Source organism: Schistocerca serialis, chromosome 3 (genome assembly GCF_023864345.2).
Source record: "Schistocerca serialis cubense isolate TAMUIC-IGC-003099 chromosome 3, iqSchSeri2.2, whole genome shotgun sequence".
NCBI lineage: Eukaryota > Metazoa > Arthropoda > Insecta > Orthoptera > Acrididae > Schistocerca > Schistocerca serialis.
The window spans coordinates 391,206,221-391,219,074 of record NC_064640.1 but is presented as its reverse complement, the minus strand read 5'-3'; the positions used below and the strand labels follow the sequence as shown (position 1 = coordinate 391,219,074).

Sequence of the window (12,854 nt, the reverse complement as noted above, 5' to 3'; positions counted from 1 at the left end):
CTATGTGCCCTACTAACTGTCCCTATGCGTAAGGCCACATCAGGAAGGTAGTGAGAGAGATGCTTCATCTACCTAAAATATGTTGACAAAAATGGAAATTGTGACACCATTGCCACCTTGACCGAATGCTACCAAACTAATAAACAAGTGTCTACATACTGTATATGGCATGAATGGTAAACCATTTCCATACCCTTCATGACCAGGATACCAAATGGCACATTTGAGCAGCTTAATACAAGACACCACACTGGAGCTCACACCAAAAACAAATGGAGAAATGTATGGATCCTTGTCTGGCCCGCCTGGACCCCTGATTTGTCATCCAGGATGCAATGGGAAGACATATACTTTCATACAAGCATCCAGCAAGCAGCCTTCGTAGACTGACAAAACAGGTGTTTCAGACATTTGTAGTGATGGGACAAGCGACTGGTTTTAACAACTGATTGACCGGTCAGTCGCTTTTTCATTCATTCACTTTTTTTATTAAATGAAACTAGTCTTTTCAACCGTGTCCGCTATATGAATGTTTTCACCCACTTTTAAGGTCTGAGCATTTTCATTTACTTATTTTTTCAGCCTTTGTGGTTATACATGAACCATGACTAGGGCTATCAACATTTTTAGAAACAAATAATGTATCTTATTTCAAGGAGAGTATTTTAAAAGTTATATATTTATTTACTTAAGTATGAATTTTTCATACTCAGACTTCTGGCATTAAAGAGTGACTTTTGGATGGTTTTAAATAGTTAATAACTGATGCTACATTATAAATGTGTATTTAAATAAATGAACAATTACTTTTTTATTTAAATTTATTGAATCTCTCTCTCTCTCTCTCTCTCTCTCTCTCTCTCTCTTTCTCTCTCTCTCTCTCTCTCTCTCTCTCTCTCTCTCTTTCTCCCCCCCCCTCTCCCTCTCCCACCTCCTTCTCTCCCCCCTCCTTCCCTATCTTCCTCCCTCCCTCCCCTCCACCCTCCTGGTTTGCACCCCATCACCAATAATTTTATTTCAATGTATGGTGAGGTGACATGAACAGAAAGCATATGAAATACAATTTTTTTTCAAAGTGTTAGGTGACTTAATTACTTGCTTTTTAAGTATACACCATCACTTTTCAGAATTAAGTTTTTCGCAAGTAATATTTGTCATCATTTGTTAATTTTCTTTCAATTCCTTTACATAATATAATTTCGTAATATAAATTACTCTTGCTGATACTGCACGTCACATTTAATTTATCTCGAGGGTCAATTTTTATCCAATCATTTGATTTCTTTCATTGCCACCCTACTAAGTGTCTGACCCAGACACTAAATTCACTATTAAGGGAACACCTACTTATAAAAATGAATGAAAAGTGAACTAAAAGGTGCTTATTGACACCCAGTAAAAAGAAAATATCTGAATGACAGTAACAATGCAACAGATGATTACAGAATGCGGTAAACAATGGTGATTTAACAATGGTAAAATGATTAAATGTTTCTATTCAGAAGTGAATGTGACAGACTGCATCGATTGTTTTAATTTAGTTGCTGTCACAGACTGGTTTTGTTCAAAAGTACAAATGGATAGACCAACCTATACATAAAACTACAAGCAAATGAGTTGACTATTTGCCACTAACAGACTGAATCTATTTTTGTCATTCTATTGTTCCAATCGCTATCTGTCTGTTCCATGCTGCAACAAATACAACAGCATATTCTTGCCAGTAGGGGTCACACCTTGTACTGTTGTTGATATGAAACATCATTTCAGAATGGAATGAAGAATTTGATAAATAATGGGCTAGTGCTTCATGGTGTAACATTTTGTATTTCCATCAAAAGTATGGTGTAACAGTGTCAGAACTGGATGGCAACTTCAGTCTGCCAGTGACAATTTCTTTGAAACGTATAGTGTTATTTAGCGTTATACTAATGTTCTCTTTACCATAAAAACTTATGTCAAAATTTATAATTTTAATTGGAAGCAAACAATAAATAAAATATTTGTGTAATGGTAGTACATACTAGCAGTTTAAGGAGGACTTTTCAAATAAATATGCTTTCCCTCAAGACTGCCACAACAGTCTGGAACCTTTTTCAGTAAGGAAGAGGCTATCTTTGTTGAAGTCCTCTGTGGCTGGAAATTTTCCAATGCCTTTTTTATAACTACTTCCACACAGCTTAACAAACTACTATGACATTGTTTTCTACAGTCATTTCTGAAAACCTGGCTGTGAATGCAAACTACCAGAAAGTCAGACCAGTAAATAAATACCAAGAAGAAAAATAGAGGAAAATAACTATGTGAATAAACAATATAAACATAGTAATTATAAGCATAAAAGGCAAATTATTAACTATGTTCTTTTTCATTTAAGATGCAACAGATAAAAGAAAATGGAACTTTTGAGGGATGTCTTCCAGAAGAAATTCAAAAATATGTAAAAGAAAAAAGGTTCATTCTGGAGCTCACAGGAGCCCAAAGAACAATAATTATATAAAAAATGGGCTTATTTGAATGTTCTGTAATTTCTGAAAGACATCCTGAAACTTCACACTACTGCATTTTGAAACACTGTTGAAGTTTTTTCCAAATACCTCAATAAACACATGGAAGTATGATTGAGAATAGCGTGATGCCCAGTCTGAAGTGTTCTGCTTTTTAGAGCTGTACACAGAACAGATTATACTTTCAGAAATGCTTTTGTCAGTGTCTTGAATCTATGTATATTAGAAAATTATTAAAATCAAATGAATTAATTGTCTGAGCTGAATAAACAAGTAATTTTTAATTACTGTATTCACAATAACTACATAAAATATGAGCTCTTTATTATTTATGGCATCATCCCATCAATGATGAAAACAAAATAACTAAGCATGTATTAACAAAAATGTGATATTCTCATCCTGCATTTCATTTACAAACTTGCTAACAGTTATGAGTTCTGTCATTCATCTTATGAAGACACAGTAACAAACTTATCCACTCAGTGTGTACAAGGTATAGTCTAATCCATAGATTACACTTGTTTGTATGTAAATTACATTGTATGAAAAGAAGTATAATTGGTTAATTAATAACAGATGGTTGTTTATAGTTTCCAGATGGGTTATATCATTCGTGAATTGGAAGTTAAATAATGCTCTACTGTTAATGGGAACCAGTCATTTGCTACTGGTAATTTATTTAGATTCTAGCTGTGACAGCATAATCTGATTGTAAGTGCATATCAACACATAAAAAGTGGAGTCTTGAAAGAATTCCTGTAGGTTACAGACAAAATAATTCCAGTTTGACTTAAGCTCCTGGTTTTGGGACATGAAAGTATGTATTAGCCTGTTTGTATTACTGGCTACATACTGACAAAGGTAATGAGTGAAGTTCCTTTTGTTAACGTGCAGAAAGCACCATAGTTCAAAATTAGCTGCGGGATAACAAATGAAACTTTGCATTCTTCTGTTTATTTTATACACATTATATTTTTGCCCCTAGTGCATTTTTATACCCAACATTTGTTTTTTCTATTCTTCTTACTTATTCTTTGATACAGACTCAATACTGTAACCTGCACATTGACATTCATGTCTGTCTATATGATTTCAGTTCCTGTCATACTGAAAATGATGCCCCTACAATTTTGACAACAGCAAGTGGAGATGGAATGTAAATCGGCTCTGATGCCGCTTGAGATGGCATCACTGTAATTGTCTGTGGAAATTTCACTTTAATGCTAAAAACTACAATGTAGGTATTCCCATTTTCCACACACTGTCTGTGAATATCACCACAGAGAATGTTGCATACCTTGCCTTTAGAATATACGGGGCGTCCCATTCATCTTGACCACCCTAAATAACTATTTGTCCAGATGGAAATTACAAAATTTTTCAAGCAAATCAAGGGGGGACAAATCAGCATGACTGCCTTCATTGTAGCTCTGTTTTTTTACAAAGATATGAACAGTGGTATTATTTTTTAAAATGGTACCCTGTATTTTTTATTCGTTAATTCATTTCCTCTCCTAAAGACCAATTCAAAAATGTATCACAGTGTAACATTCACTGAAACACAATGTTATTAATTACATAACACAACAATGATGTTGACGCTCCCAGCACTTAGTGCAGGTACTCGGGGTAATGGAACACATCCATGTGCTGACATTGACAGAGGACAAATGTAAACATAAGTAGAATGCACACCCGTCATTCCATCAACCATCGTCAGTTGAAGAGCTGTGTGAGTACAAAGTACACCAACGAAGAGAAGGTAGAAATTCTACTCATCTATGAGGAATGTAAGTTAGCAGAACAGTAATTGCAGTACTGTTTTCTTACGTACAGTTACATTTAGTACAGTAGCTTCATCCTTTTAAATACTGTTGTGTAGAGTAGGCATACAGTAAAGGCTGTCCTTAATACAAACTGCATCGACATAACGTTTCTTTTGTTGTTGTTGTTGTTGTTGTTGTTGTTGTTGTTGAGGGTAGGCAAAATGCAGTCAGCAGAACTGTACAGAGAGCAATATCCTGACAAGAGCCCACCTTCCTGACAGATGTTTTCTTGTCTTGTTGCGACGCTTCAGGAAACGGGAAGTTTCAACCCACGACAACGCAATCATCATAGCACTCACACAGATAAAGCTGCTGAAGTTACTGTTCTCGCTTCCATTGCTATGAATCCACATGTGAGCACACGACAGCTTGAACACAAGATTAGCATTCCTAAAACCAGTGTATTCTTACATGTCACCAGTCGTATTCTTATGCATATTCTTTTATATTCTTACGCATCACTGGTTCCATCCTTACCATGTACACCTACATCGAGAATTGCATGGGAAAGATTTCCAGAATCGTATACAGTTCTGTCAATGGGCACAGCAGCAAATCCTCGCCAACCCAAACCACATCTACAATGTTCTATTTACCGATGAATGTTCCTTCTCAAAAAAAGGACAGGTAAATACAAGGAACATGCATTATTGGTCCAGTGACAACCCACGGTGGCTTAGACAGGCGGAACATCAGCGTCAATGGAGAGTTAACATCTGGTGTGGGATGCTTGGTACTACAATTATTGGCCCTTATTTCATCAATGGTAGTCTAAACGGTGCAGCATATGCCACCTTCCTCAGAAGAATTCTTCCTCCTCTTGTGGATGAAGTGCCGCTAAGAACCAGAATGCTTATGTGATATCAACACAATGGATGCCCAGTGCATAATGCCTTTCGTGCACGTCGTGTTCTGAACCGAAGGTATCCTGCCAGATGTATTGGTTGAGGAGGAACAGTTACTTGGCCTGCTAGGTCTCCTGATTTAAATTTCTCTGGACTTTTTTCTTCGGGGATGCATGAAAGACATTGTCTATCGCAATATTCCAACAACTCCAGAGGACATGCAGGAACGTATTGTGCTTGCTTGTAATTCTCTTCAGCAGGCAACACTGGAAGCAGTAAATAATTTTTTCATTCGACAAGTACACCAGTGTATCGGTGTCCAGGGTGACCACTTTGAGCACCTTTGAATGTTCTACTACTGAGCAATGGTGCAAGAGAGTAAAAGTCAATTTTGTGTTATGTTTTTACTTGGTTTTCATTTGTTTTCTGACAACTCCAGCAAGTGGACGAGTTTCTGATTCCGAGCACCCCAGACCATCACTCTCAGTTATCAGGTAATATGGCGGGTGACAGACAGTTTGTATCCCACCACTGTCCAGGGTGTCACCAGATACATCTTTGCTGATCATCACAGCTTAATTTGAAGTGCGACTCATCCCTGAAGACAATTCCACTCCAGTCAACGAGACCAAAGATGTGTCTGGAGATACCCTGGTCAGTGGTGGGATACTAACCTGGCTGTCACCTGCCATACGGCACAGCAACCAAAAGTGATGGTCTGGGGTGCCATTTCTTTTCATACCAGGGCTCCTTTGGTTGTCTTCTGTGTCATCCTTACAGCACAGCTACACATCAATAATATTATACACCTCGTTTTGTTGCCCTTCATGGCAAGCTGCCCTGGGCTCACATTTCAGCAAGATAATGCCTGCCCACACATGACGAGAGTTTCTACTGCTTGTTTTCATGCTTGCCAAATCCAACCTTTACCATCAAGGTTGCCAAATCTCTCCCCAGTTGATAATGTTTGGAGCATTATTGGGAGGGGCCTCCAACCATCTTGGGATTTTTGACAATCTAATGCACCAATTGACCGAAATTTGTCACAGTATTCCTCAGGAGGATGTAAAACAACTTTATTGATCAATGCCAAAACGAATAACTGCTTGCATAAGGGACAGAGCTGGACCAACACATAATTGATTTCCTGAGTCTGTGAAGCTCTTTATCTTGAATAAATCATCCAATTTTTGTGAAACTGTAATAATTTGTCTGTATACGTACATCATATCTATCGATTTCTGTCCCATTCAGACAGTCCCTTTATGGTGCATCATTTTTTTCCAGAAATGATGAATACTAAATAACAAATAATTGCAGGTTTCAAATGGCAGCTCACAGCACGCCAACCAGTGGCACTAACCAGTATGCCACACTAAGTACACCACAGCTGAGGGTATTACTCTCTCTTCTGGAGAAAGTGTGTCATGCTGTTTCAGAAGTTCTTATTGGAGATGACTGTAGTGAAATGATTCTAGATCTTGTCAATGACTCTCTGTATCACATTGTTAGTGGAACCTCATTTCTTGTTGTGCTGTTACATCCTTTTCGCTATGATGAGTACTGAAGGTAGCCCCTCCCATTGAGGCTTTGTGATCTTCAAATGCTTCTTCAGTTTCCTTGAACCACCCAAAGCCGGTACAGTCCTTTGGACTGTAGTAGGGCTTCGGACAGAGGACATAGATGATGTCTCTGCACTTTTGTCCTCATGATGAAGAGTCATAATCCTTGGCTCTGACAAGTGACAGAGGATATGATATAGTGCAAAGTAGTGCTTTAATATCTTTTCTGATAGTTCTGTTTTCTGCACAGATGTAAAAGTGCTTACCAAATCTCCTGGACTATACCTCACTGTCTGGCGCTTGATGTTATAGTGCTCTTGGTCTTTCTCACGGGTGAGCCAGCTTCCTTGCTTCTTTGGTCCTGATGATGAGGTTTTCCATGTAATCATCTTGAGTTTCATCTGATTGAAAAAGAAACAATGTATCTATTATCAATTTGACCTTGCAACCATGTCACAGAAATAACGGTGTGAAGCCTGTAATATCTTGCTTTGCTGCTTTGTATGTACATGTCACAATGAGTAGTATTGTATCCCAGTCTCTTAGTTCAGTATTAATGTGTATCAAAAGAAATATGCCAATATCTTATTAAAGTGCTTTGTACACCCATTGGCCATAGTAGGCAATTTTAATCCTGCAGGTGATGTCGCAACATGAAATTACCTCAGATACATCTCAATTGGAAACTTTTCCACGTTTCAGAATGATGTCTTCTACAAGGAACTCTGCAGTTTCCAGAGCTTCAGCAATCAGCACAGCTTTATTGACATCATAGCAGGTGGGATAATCAGTGCAAGCTATTATCCAGTTCAAATGATTCCCATTTGTTGACTTCAAGAACCTCCAAAAGAGGTCAATCCCAATGAGCTAGAATGGCGTTGCTATACGTGGGATTGGTACCAGATGCCTCAAAGGTAGTTGAGGTGTGTGATTCCATTGTCAGCATTCCTTACAGTGGCTCACATAGTAGCTAACAGAACAGTAGAGATTTGGCCTGTGATGCCTGCATCTGATTCTGTCTAGTCTTCACAAATCTCAGGTGGCTAGATGTTGGAGCGTCATGGTAGTACTTCAGGATACCTGGCTGTAGATACACTGGAATGATGAGCAACCACTACAGCCCCGTTTGATCATAGTTTCCCCCATTTATTAAGTGGCATTCTCCTTTGGTTGGTTCCTCCTCCTTCAAGGCTTCTACAGTTTTCAGTAATACTGGATCTGCCCTCCGTTCATCACCAATGTTATTTAGTGCAGCAATGACTGAGGTTTCATCGACAGTGCTGTTTCACCCAGGGATTCCTTGATAGGCAGTTGACATCCTTGTGTCTGCATCTGCTTTTGTATACTACAGTGATGTCCTATTCCTGAAGCCTTAGTGCCCATCATACAAGCAGACCTGATAGATCCTTTAGGCTAGTCAGCCAGCATACAGAGTGGTAGCCCATCACTGTGGTTAATGGTTTGCCAAATAAATATGGCTGGAACTTGTTGATAGACCAAACAACTTCAAGGCACTCTTTCTCAGTTACAGAATAGTTCAGCTCGGACTTAGAGAATACTCTGGAAACATCCGCTATTATCTTTTCAGCTCTGGACTAAATTTAACTGTCTGAACAGGCTTCAGAAGACCCACTGGTACTGACTGAGTGCCATGTCATCCTTCGATGCAGATATGGGGGGTATGTGGTCAGCACACCATTCTCCTGGTTGTTGTCAGTTTTCATGACTGGAGTCACTACTTCTGAATCAAGTAGCTCCTCAGTTGGCATCACAAAGGCTGAGTACACCCCACTTGCCAACAGCACTCGGTAGACCTGGATGGTCACCCATCCAAGTCCTAGCCAAGCCCAACAGTGCTTAACTTCAGTAGTCTCACGGGAACCGATGTTACCACTGCGAGAAGGCCACTGGCATTTTTTCAGCACCTCCCCGAATCTACACTAGAACTCCATCGATCCCATAACCTCTAACATTGGTGTGAATTTCCATATCAGCATTCTCGTCATACAACACTAGGACTGGAGAGGATATTAGTGCCTCCTTAACGACAAGGAAAGATGTTACTTGTCCCTCATCCCAGGAAAATTTGGCATTTTCTTGTTCTTGCAAGTTCTTGCAAGAGATTTGTCTTGGGACACAAGTTCTTTATGAATCAGCAGTAGTACAAGGATATTCCAAAAACGCTTTTCACATCAAGAGTGTGCTCGGGAGTTGGACAAATCTGTGACTGCTCTTATTTTCTCTGGATTAGGACAGATGCCATCACTATTCAGTAGAGCCCAAGATTTTTATTTTTGAATTCAGGTACAGATCTGCAACCAGAACATACTTCAACACAGTTGTCAGGCGACTTAGATGTTCTTCAAATGTCTTTGAAAAATGACAATGTTGTCCACATTGCAAATACATGTCCTACATTGAAAGTGCTGAAGCAGATTATTCATCATATGATTAAAGGTGAAGGGAGTGTTAGACTGTCCAAACAGCATGACTTTAAACTCATAGATACCATCAGGAGTTGTGAAGGTAGTCTTTCTCTGGTCAGCATCATCAGTCTCGGTTTGCCAGTATCCCGTCTGCATGTCCATAGTTGAGAAATGATTTGCGCCTCTCTAGCATTCCAGGGTGTCAGCAATGCACAGCAATGGATAGTAATCATTCTTCATGATTTTGTTCAGTCATTAGTAGCCGATGCAGAATCGTCATATGCTGTCACTCTTCTTCATAGGTACCACAATCAGTAAGAGGACCAAAGACACTCTGAAGGTTTACTGATGTCATTTTGTTGCAGGTTCTCCACTTCCTCACGGATTATCTGTCATTTAACTGGTGACACTCTATATGAGCAATGACTAATTTGTGGATGATCCTTGTTGTTGAAACAGCATTTTACCATGAGCTGCTTGGTCTGTCTTTTCTCCACTTCAGATTTGAACACATCCAAAAATTGATCTCGAATGGCTATCACTTGGTGATGTTCAACCTCAGTCAGAGCAGATCATGTTGGTAGTTCAACAATAGCTTCCTACCCTCCCTTTTCTGTAATGGTAGTGGAGCACAGGTCTTCATCAATGACACTAAACTGCCCTTCCTGGACTGCTGTGGCTGTCACTATGAGTAGTGGAGCTGTGCATGTTTGGAGACAGAGGCCAAATTGTTCTGCTTCTGTAAACAAACCAGCCACTTGCCATAGCCTCCTTTTGTAATAAAAAAAAATCTATGCAATTTATGACCCTAATGTTAACAAATTGCTTGCTTGTGCTCTTGGCAATGTTTATTTAGGATCAAATTAATGGCCAAATGATTTTAGCTTAATGACCCTAATGTAACAAACTGCTCGCTTTGCTGTGGGCTTTATGTAAATAAAATGGCTACCAGATGCTTTTAGACTAATGTAAACAAACTGTAAACATATGCTCGTAGTTACCTTTATGCAAGTCTAATTTATGGACAAATGATTTTAAACTAATTTTAAGGACCATAATTTATTACCCACTATAAATACATAACTGTTGTCCTAATTCCATAATTTATGAGCCAAAATGGCTGTCACACCCTCTGAGTAGCCCATGTTATGTTTATGTAAATCTACTTTAAATGTTTAACATTTACTGCCACAATGCTTTATTGAAACAAATGTAATGATATCCCACTAATTCAATGTTTAACAATTAGCATAGTGCAACAAATATGATCTTGCTACATATCAAGTCTATGTTTCACTGTAAAGACTTTGTCCCTGCATTATTAGTGTGTTAAAAACAATTATTTCACTATCAGACTGCTTTATAGGACTCTGACAGTATAAGATTATTGTTGACTTGTAAATAATGGTGGGAAATCCAAGTAGGAATGATTCAAAATGCATCCATGTACACACACAAGACATCACTAAAGTACACATAAACAATTTACCATACTTGTGCTGCTGCTGCCACTTAAGAGCCCCCACAAGGATGAAGGGGGGGCCAGTAGGAGCAGCTTCCCCTTTTGAAAATTCATTTAGTGTATGAATAAGAAAAAGGATCTGTAACCACAGGGTCTGAATTTTTATGACCTAAAATACCTGGAGAATTATTTCTAAAATTACTTAAAAATATGGATAAGGTGATATAAAATTAATATAAAACATATGTAAAATGAATTATATACTGAAGCGCCAAAGAAACTGGGTTGGTTGGTTGATTTCGGGGAAGGAGACCAGACAGCGAGGTCATCGGTCTCATCAGATTAGGGAAGGATGGGGAAGGAAGTCGGCCGTGCCCTTTGAAAGGAACCATCCCGGCATTTGCCTGGCGATTTAGGGAAATCACGGAAAACCTAAATCAGGATGGCCGGACGCGGGATTGAACCGTCGTCCTCCCGAATGCGAGTCCAGTGTCTAACCACTGCGCCACCCCGCTCGGTAAAGAAACTGGGTAGGTATGCATATTCAAATACAGAGATATGTGAATAGATAGAATATGGCACAGCAGTTGGCAATGCCTATATAAGACAACAAGTGTGTGACACAGTTGTTAGATCAGTTGCTACTGCTACAATGGCAGATTATCAAGATTTAAGTGAGTTTGAACGTGGTATTCTAGTCGGTGAGCAAGCGATGGGACACAGAATCTCTTAGGTAGCAATGAAGAGGGGATTTTCCTGTATGACCATTTCATGAGTCTACTGTGAATATCAGGAATCTGGTAAAACATCAAATCTCTGACATCACTGTGGTTGGAAAAAGATTCGGCAAGAACGGGACCAACAACAACTGAAGAGAATCATTCAGTGTGACAGAAGTGCAACCTTTCCACAAATTGCTGCAGATTTCAATGCTGGGCCATCAACAAATGTCTGGCTGCGAACCATTCAATGAAACATCATCGATATGAACTTTCAGATCTGAAGGGCCACTTATGTACCATTGACGACTGCACGACACACAGTTTATGTCTCGCCTGGGCCTATCAACACTGACATTGGATTGTTGATGACTGAAAACACGGTGCCTGATCAGACGAGTCTCATTTCAAATTTTATCAAGCAAATGGACGTGTATTGGGCATGGAGACAACCTCATGAATGTGTGGAACCTGCATGTCAGCAGGGGTTGTTCAAGTTGGTGGAGGTTATGTAATGGTGTGGGATGTGTGCAGTTGGAGTGATATGGGACCCCTGATACGTCTACATACTCTGACAGTGACACATACATAAACATCCTGTCTGATCACCTGCATCCATTCATGTCCATTGTGCATTCCGATGGACTTGAGCAATTCCAGCAGAACAATGTGACACCCCACACATCCAGGATTGCTACGGAGTGGCTCCTGAACACTCCTCTGAATTTAAATACTACCACTGGCCACCAGACACCCCAGACATCAACATTATTGAATATATCTGGGATGCCTTGCAACATGTTGTTCAGAAGAGATCTACACATCCTTGTACTCTTGTGGATATGTGAACAGTCCTGCAGGATTCATGGTATCAATTCCGTACAGCACTACTTCAGACATTAGTCGAGTCCGTACCACGCCGTGTTGCAGCACTTCTGCATGCTCGTGGGGATTTTACATGATATTAGGTAGGTGTACCAGTTTCTTTGGCTCTTCAATGTAAAATGAACTAGTGTAATGCAAAACTTTATAGGAAGGCGCCTTGTCATGGTCTATGAGGCTCCCCCCAGTTGGGAGGTTCAAGTCCTCCCTTGAGCATGGGTGTGTGTGTTGTCCATAGCGTAAGTTAGATTAAGTAGTGTGTCGGCTTAGGGACCAATGACCTAAGCAGTTTGGTCCCGTAAGACCATACCACCAATTTCCAATTAAATAGAATAGCTTTCAAGTTTTTCACCTGCTGCTAGCCATCCAAGTCAGAATAGTTTTCAAGTGTATTTGTATCTATATAGCTCACAGTCCATCAGAATTGTTATTGTAAAAACCTTTGCTATTGGACACTGATGAAATTAGATTCTAAGCATGCACAGTCCATCAGAATTATTGTAAAGGCTATGCTACTGGGGCTGTGGAATTTAGTTGCAGTGAAGAAAGTATCTCCCCATTAGTTTTTAGCGTAGATTTATAAAAACCAAATTCCTACCAGTGTTACTGTTGTAGCAAGAAA

At 39.4% G+C, this 12,854-nt stretch overlaps 1 pseudogene; it reads right to left on the bottom strand.

Moving 5' to 3' along the window:
- Positions 1-8,536: 8,536 nt before the first annotated feature.
- LOC126471963 (5S ribosomal RNA) lies at positions 8,537-8,655 on the bottom strand (annotated as a pseudogene).
- Between the last annotated feature and the right edge of the window lie 4,199 nt (positions 8,656-12,854).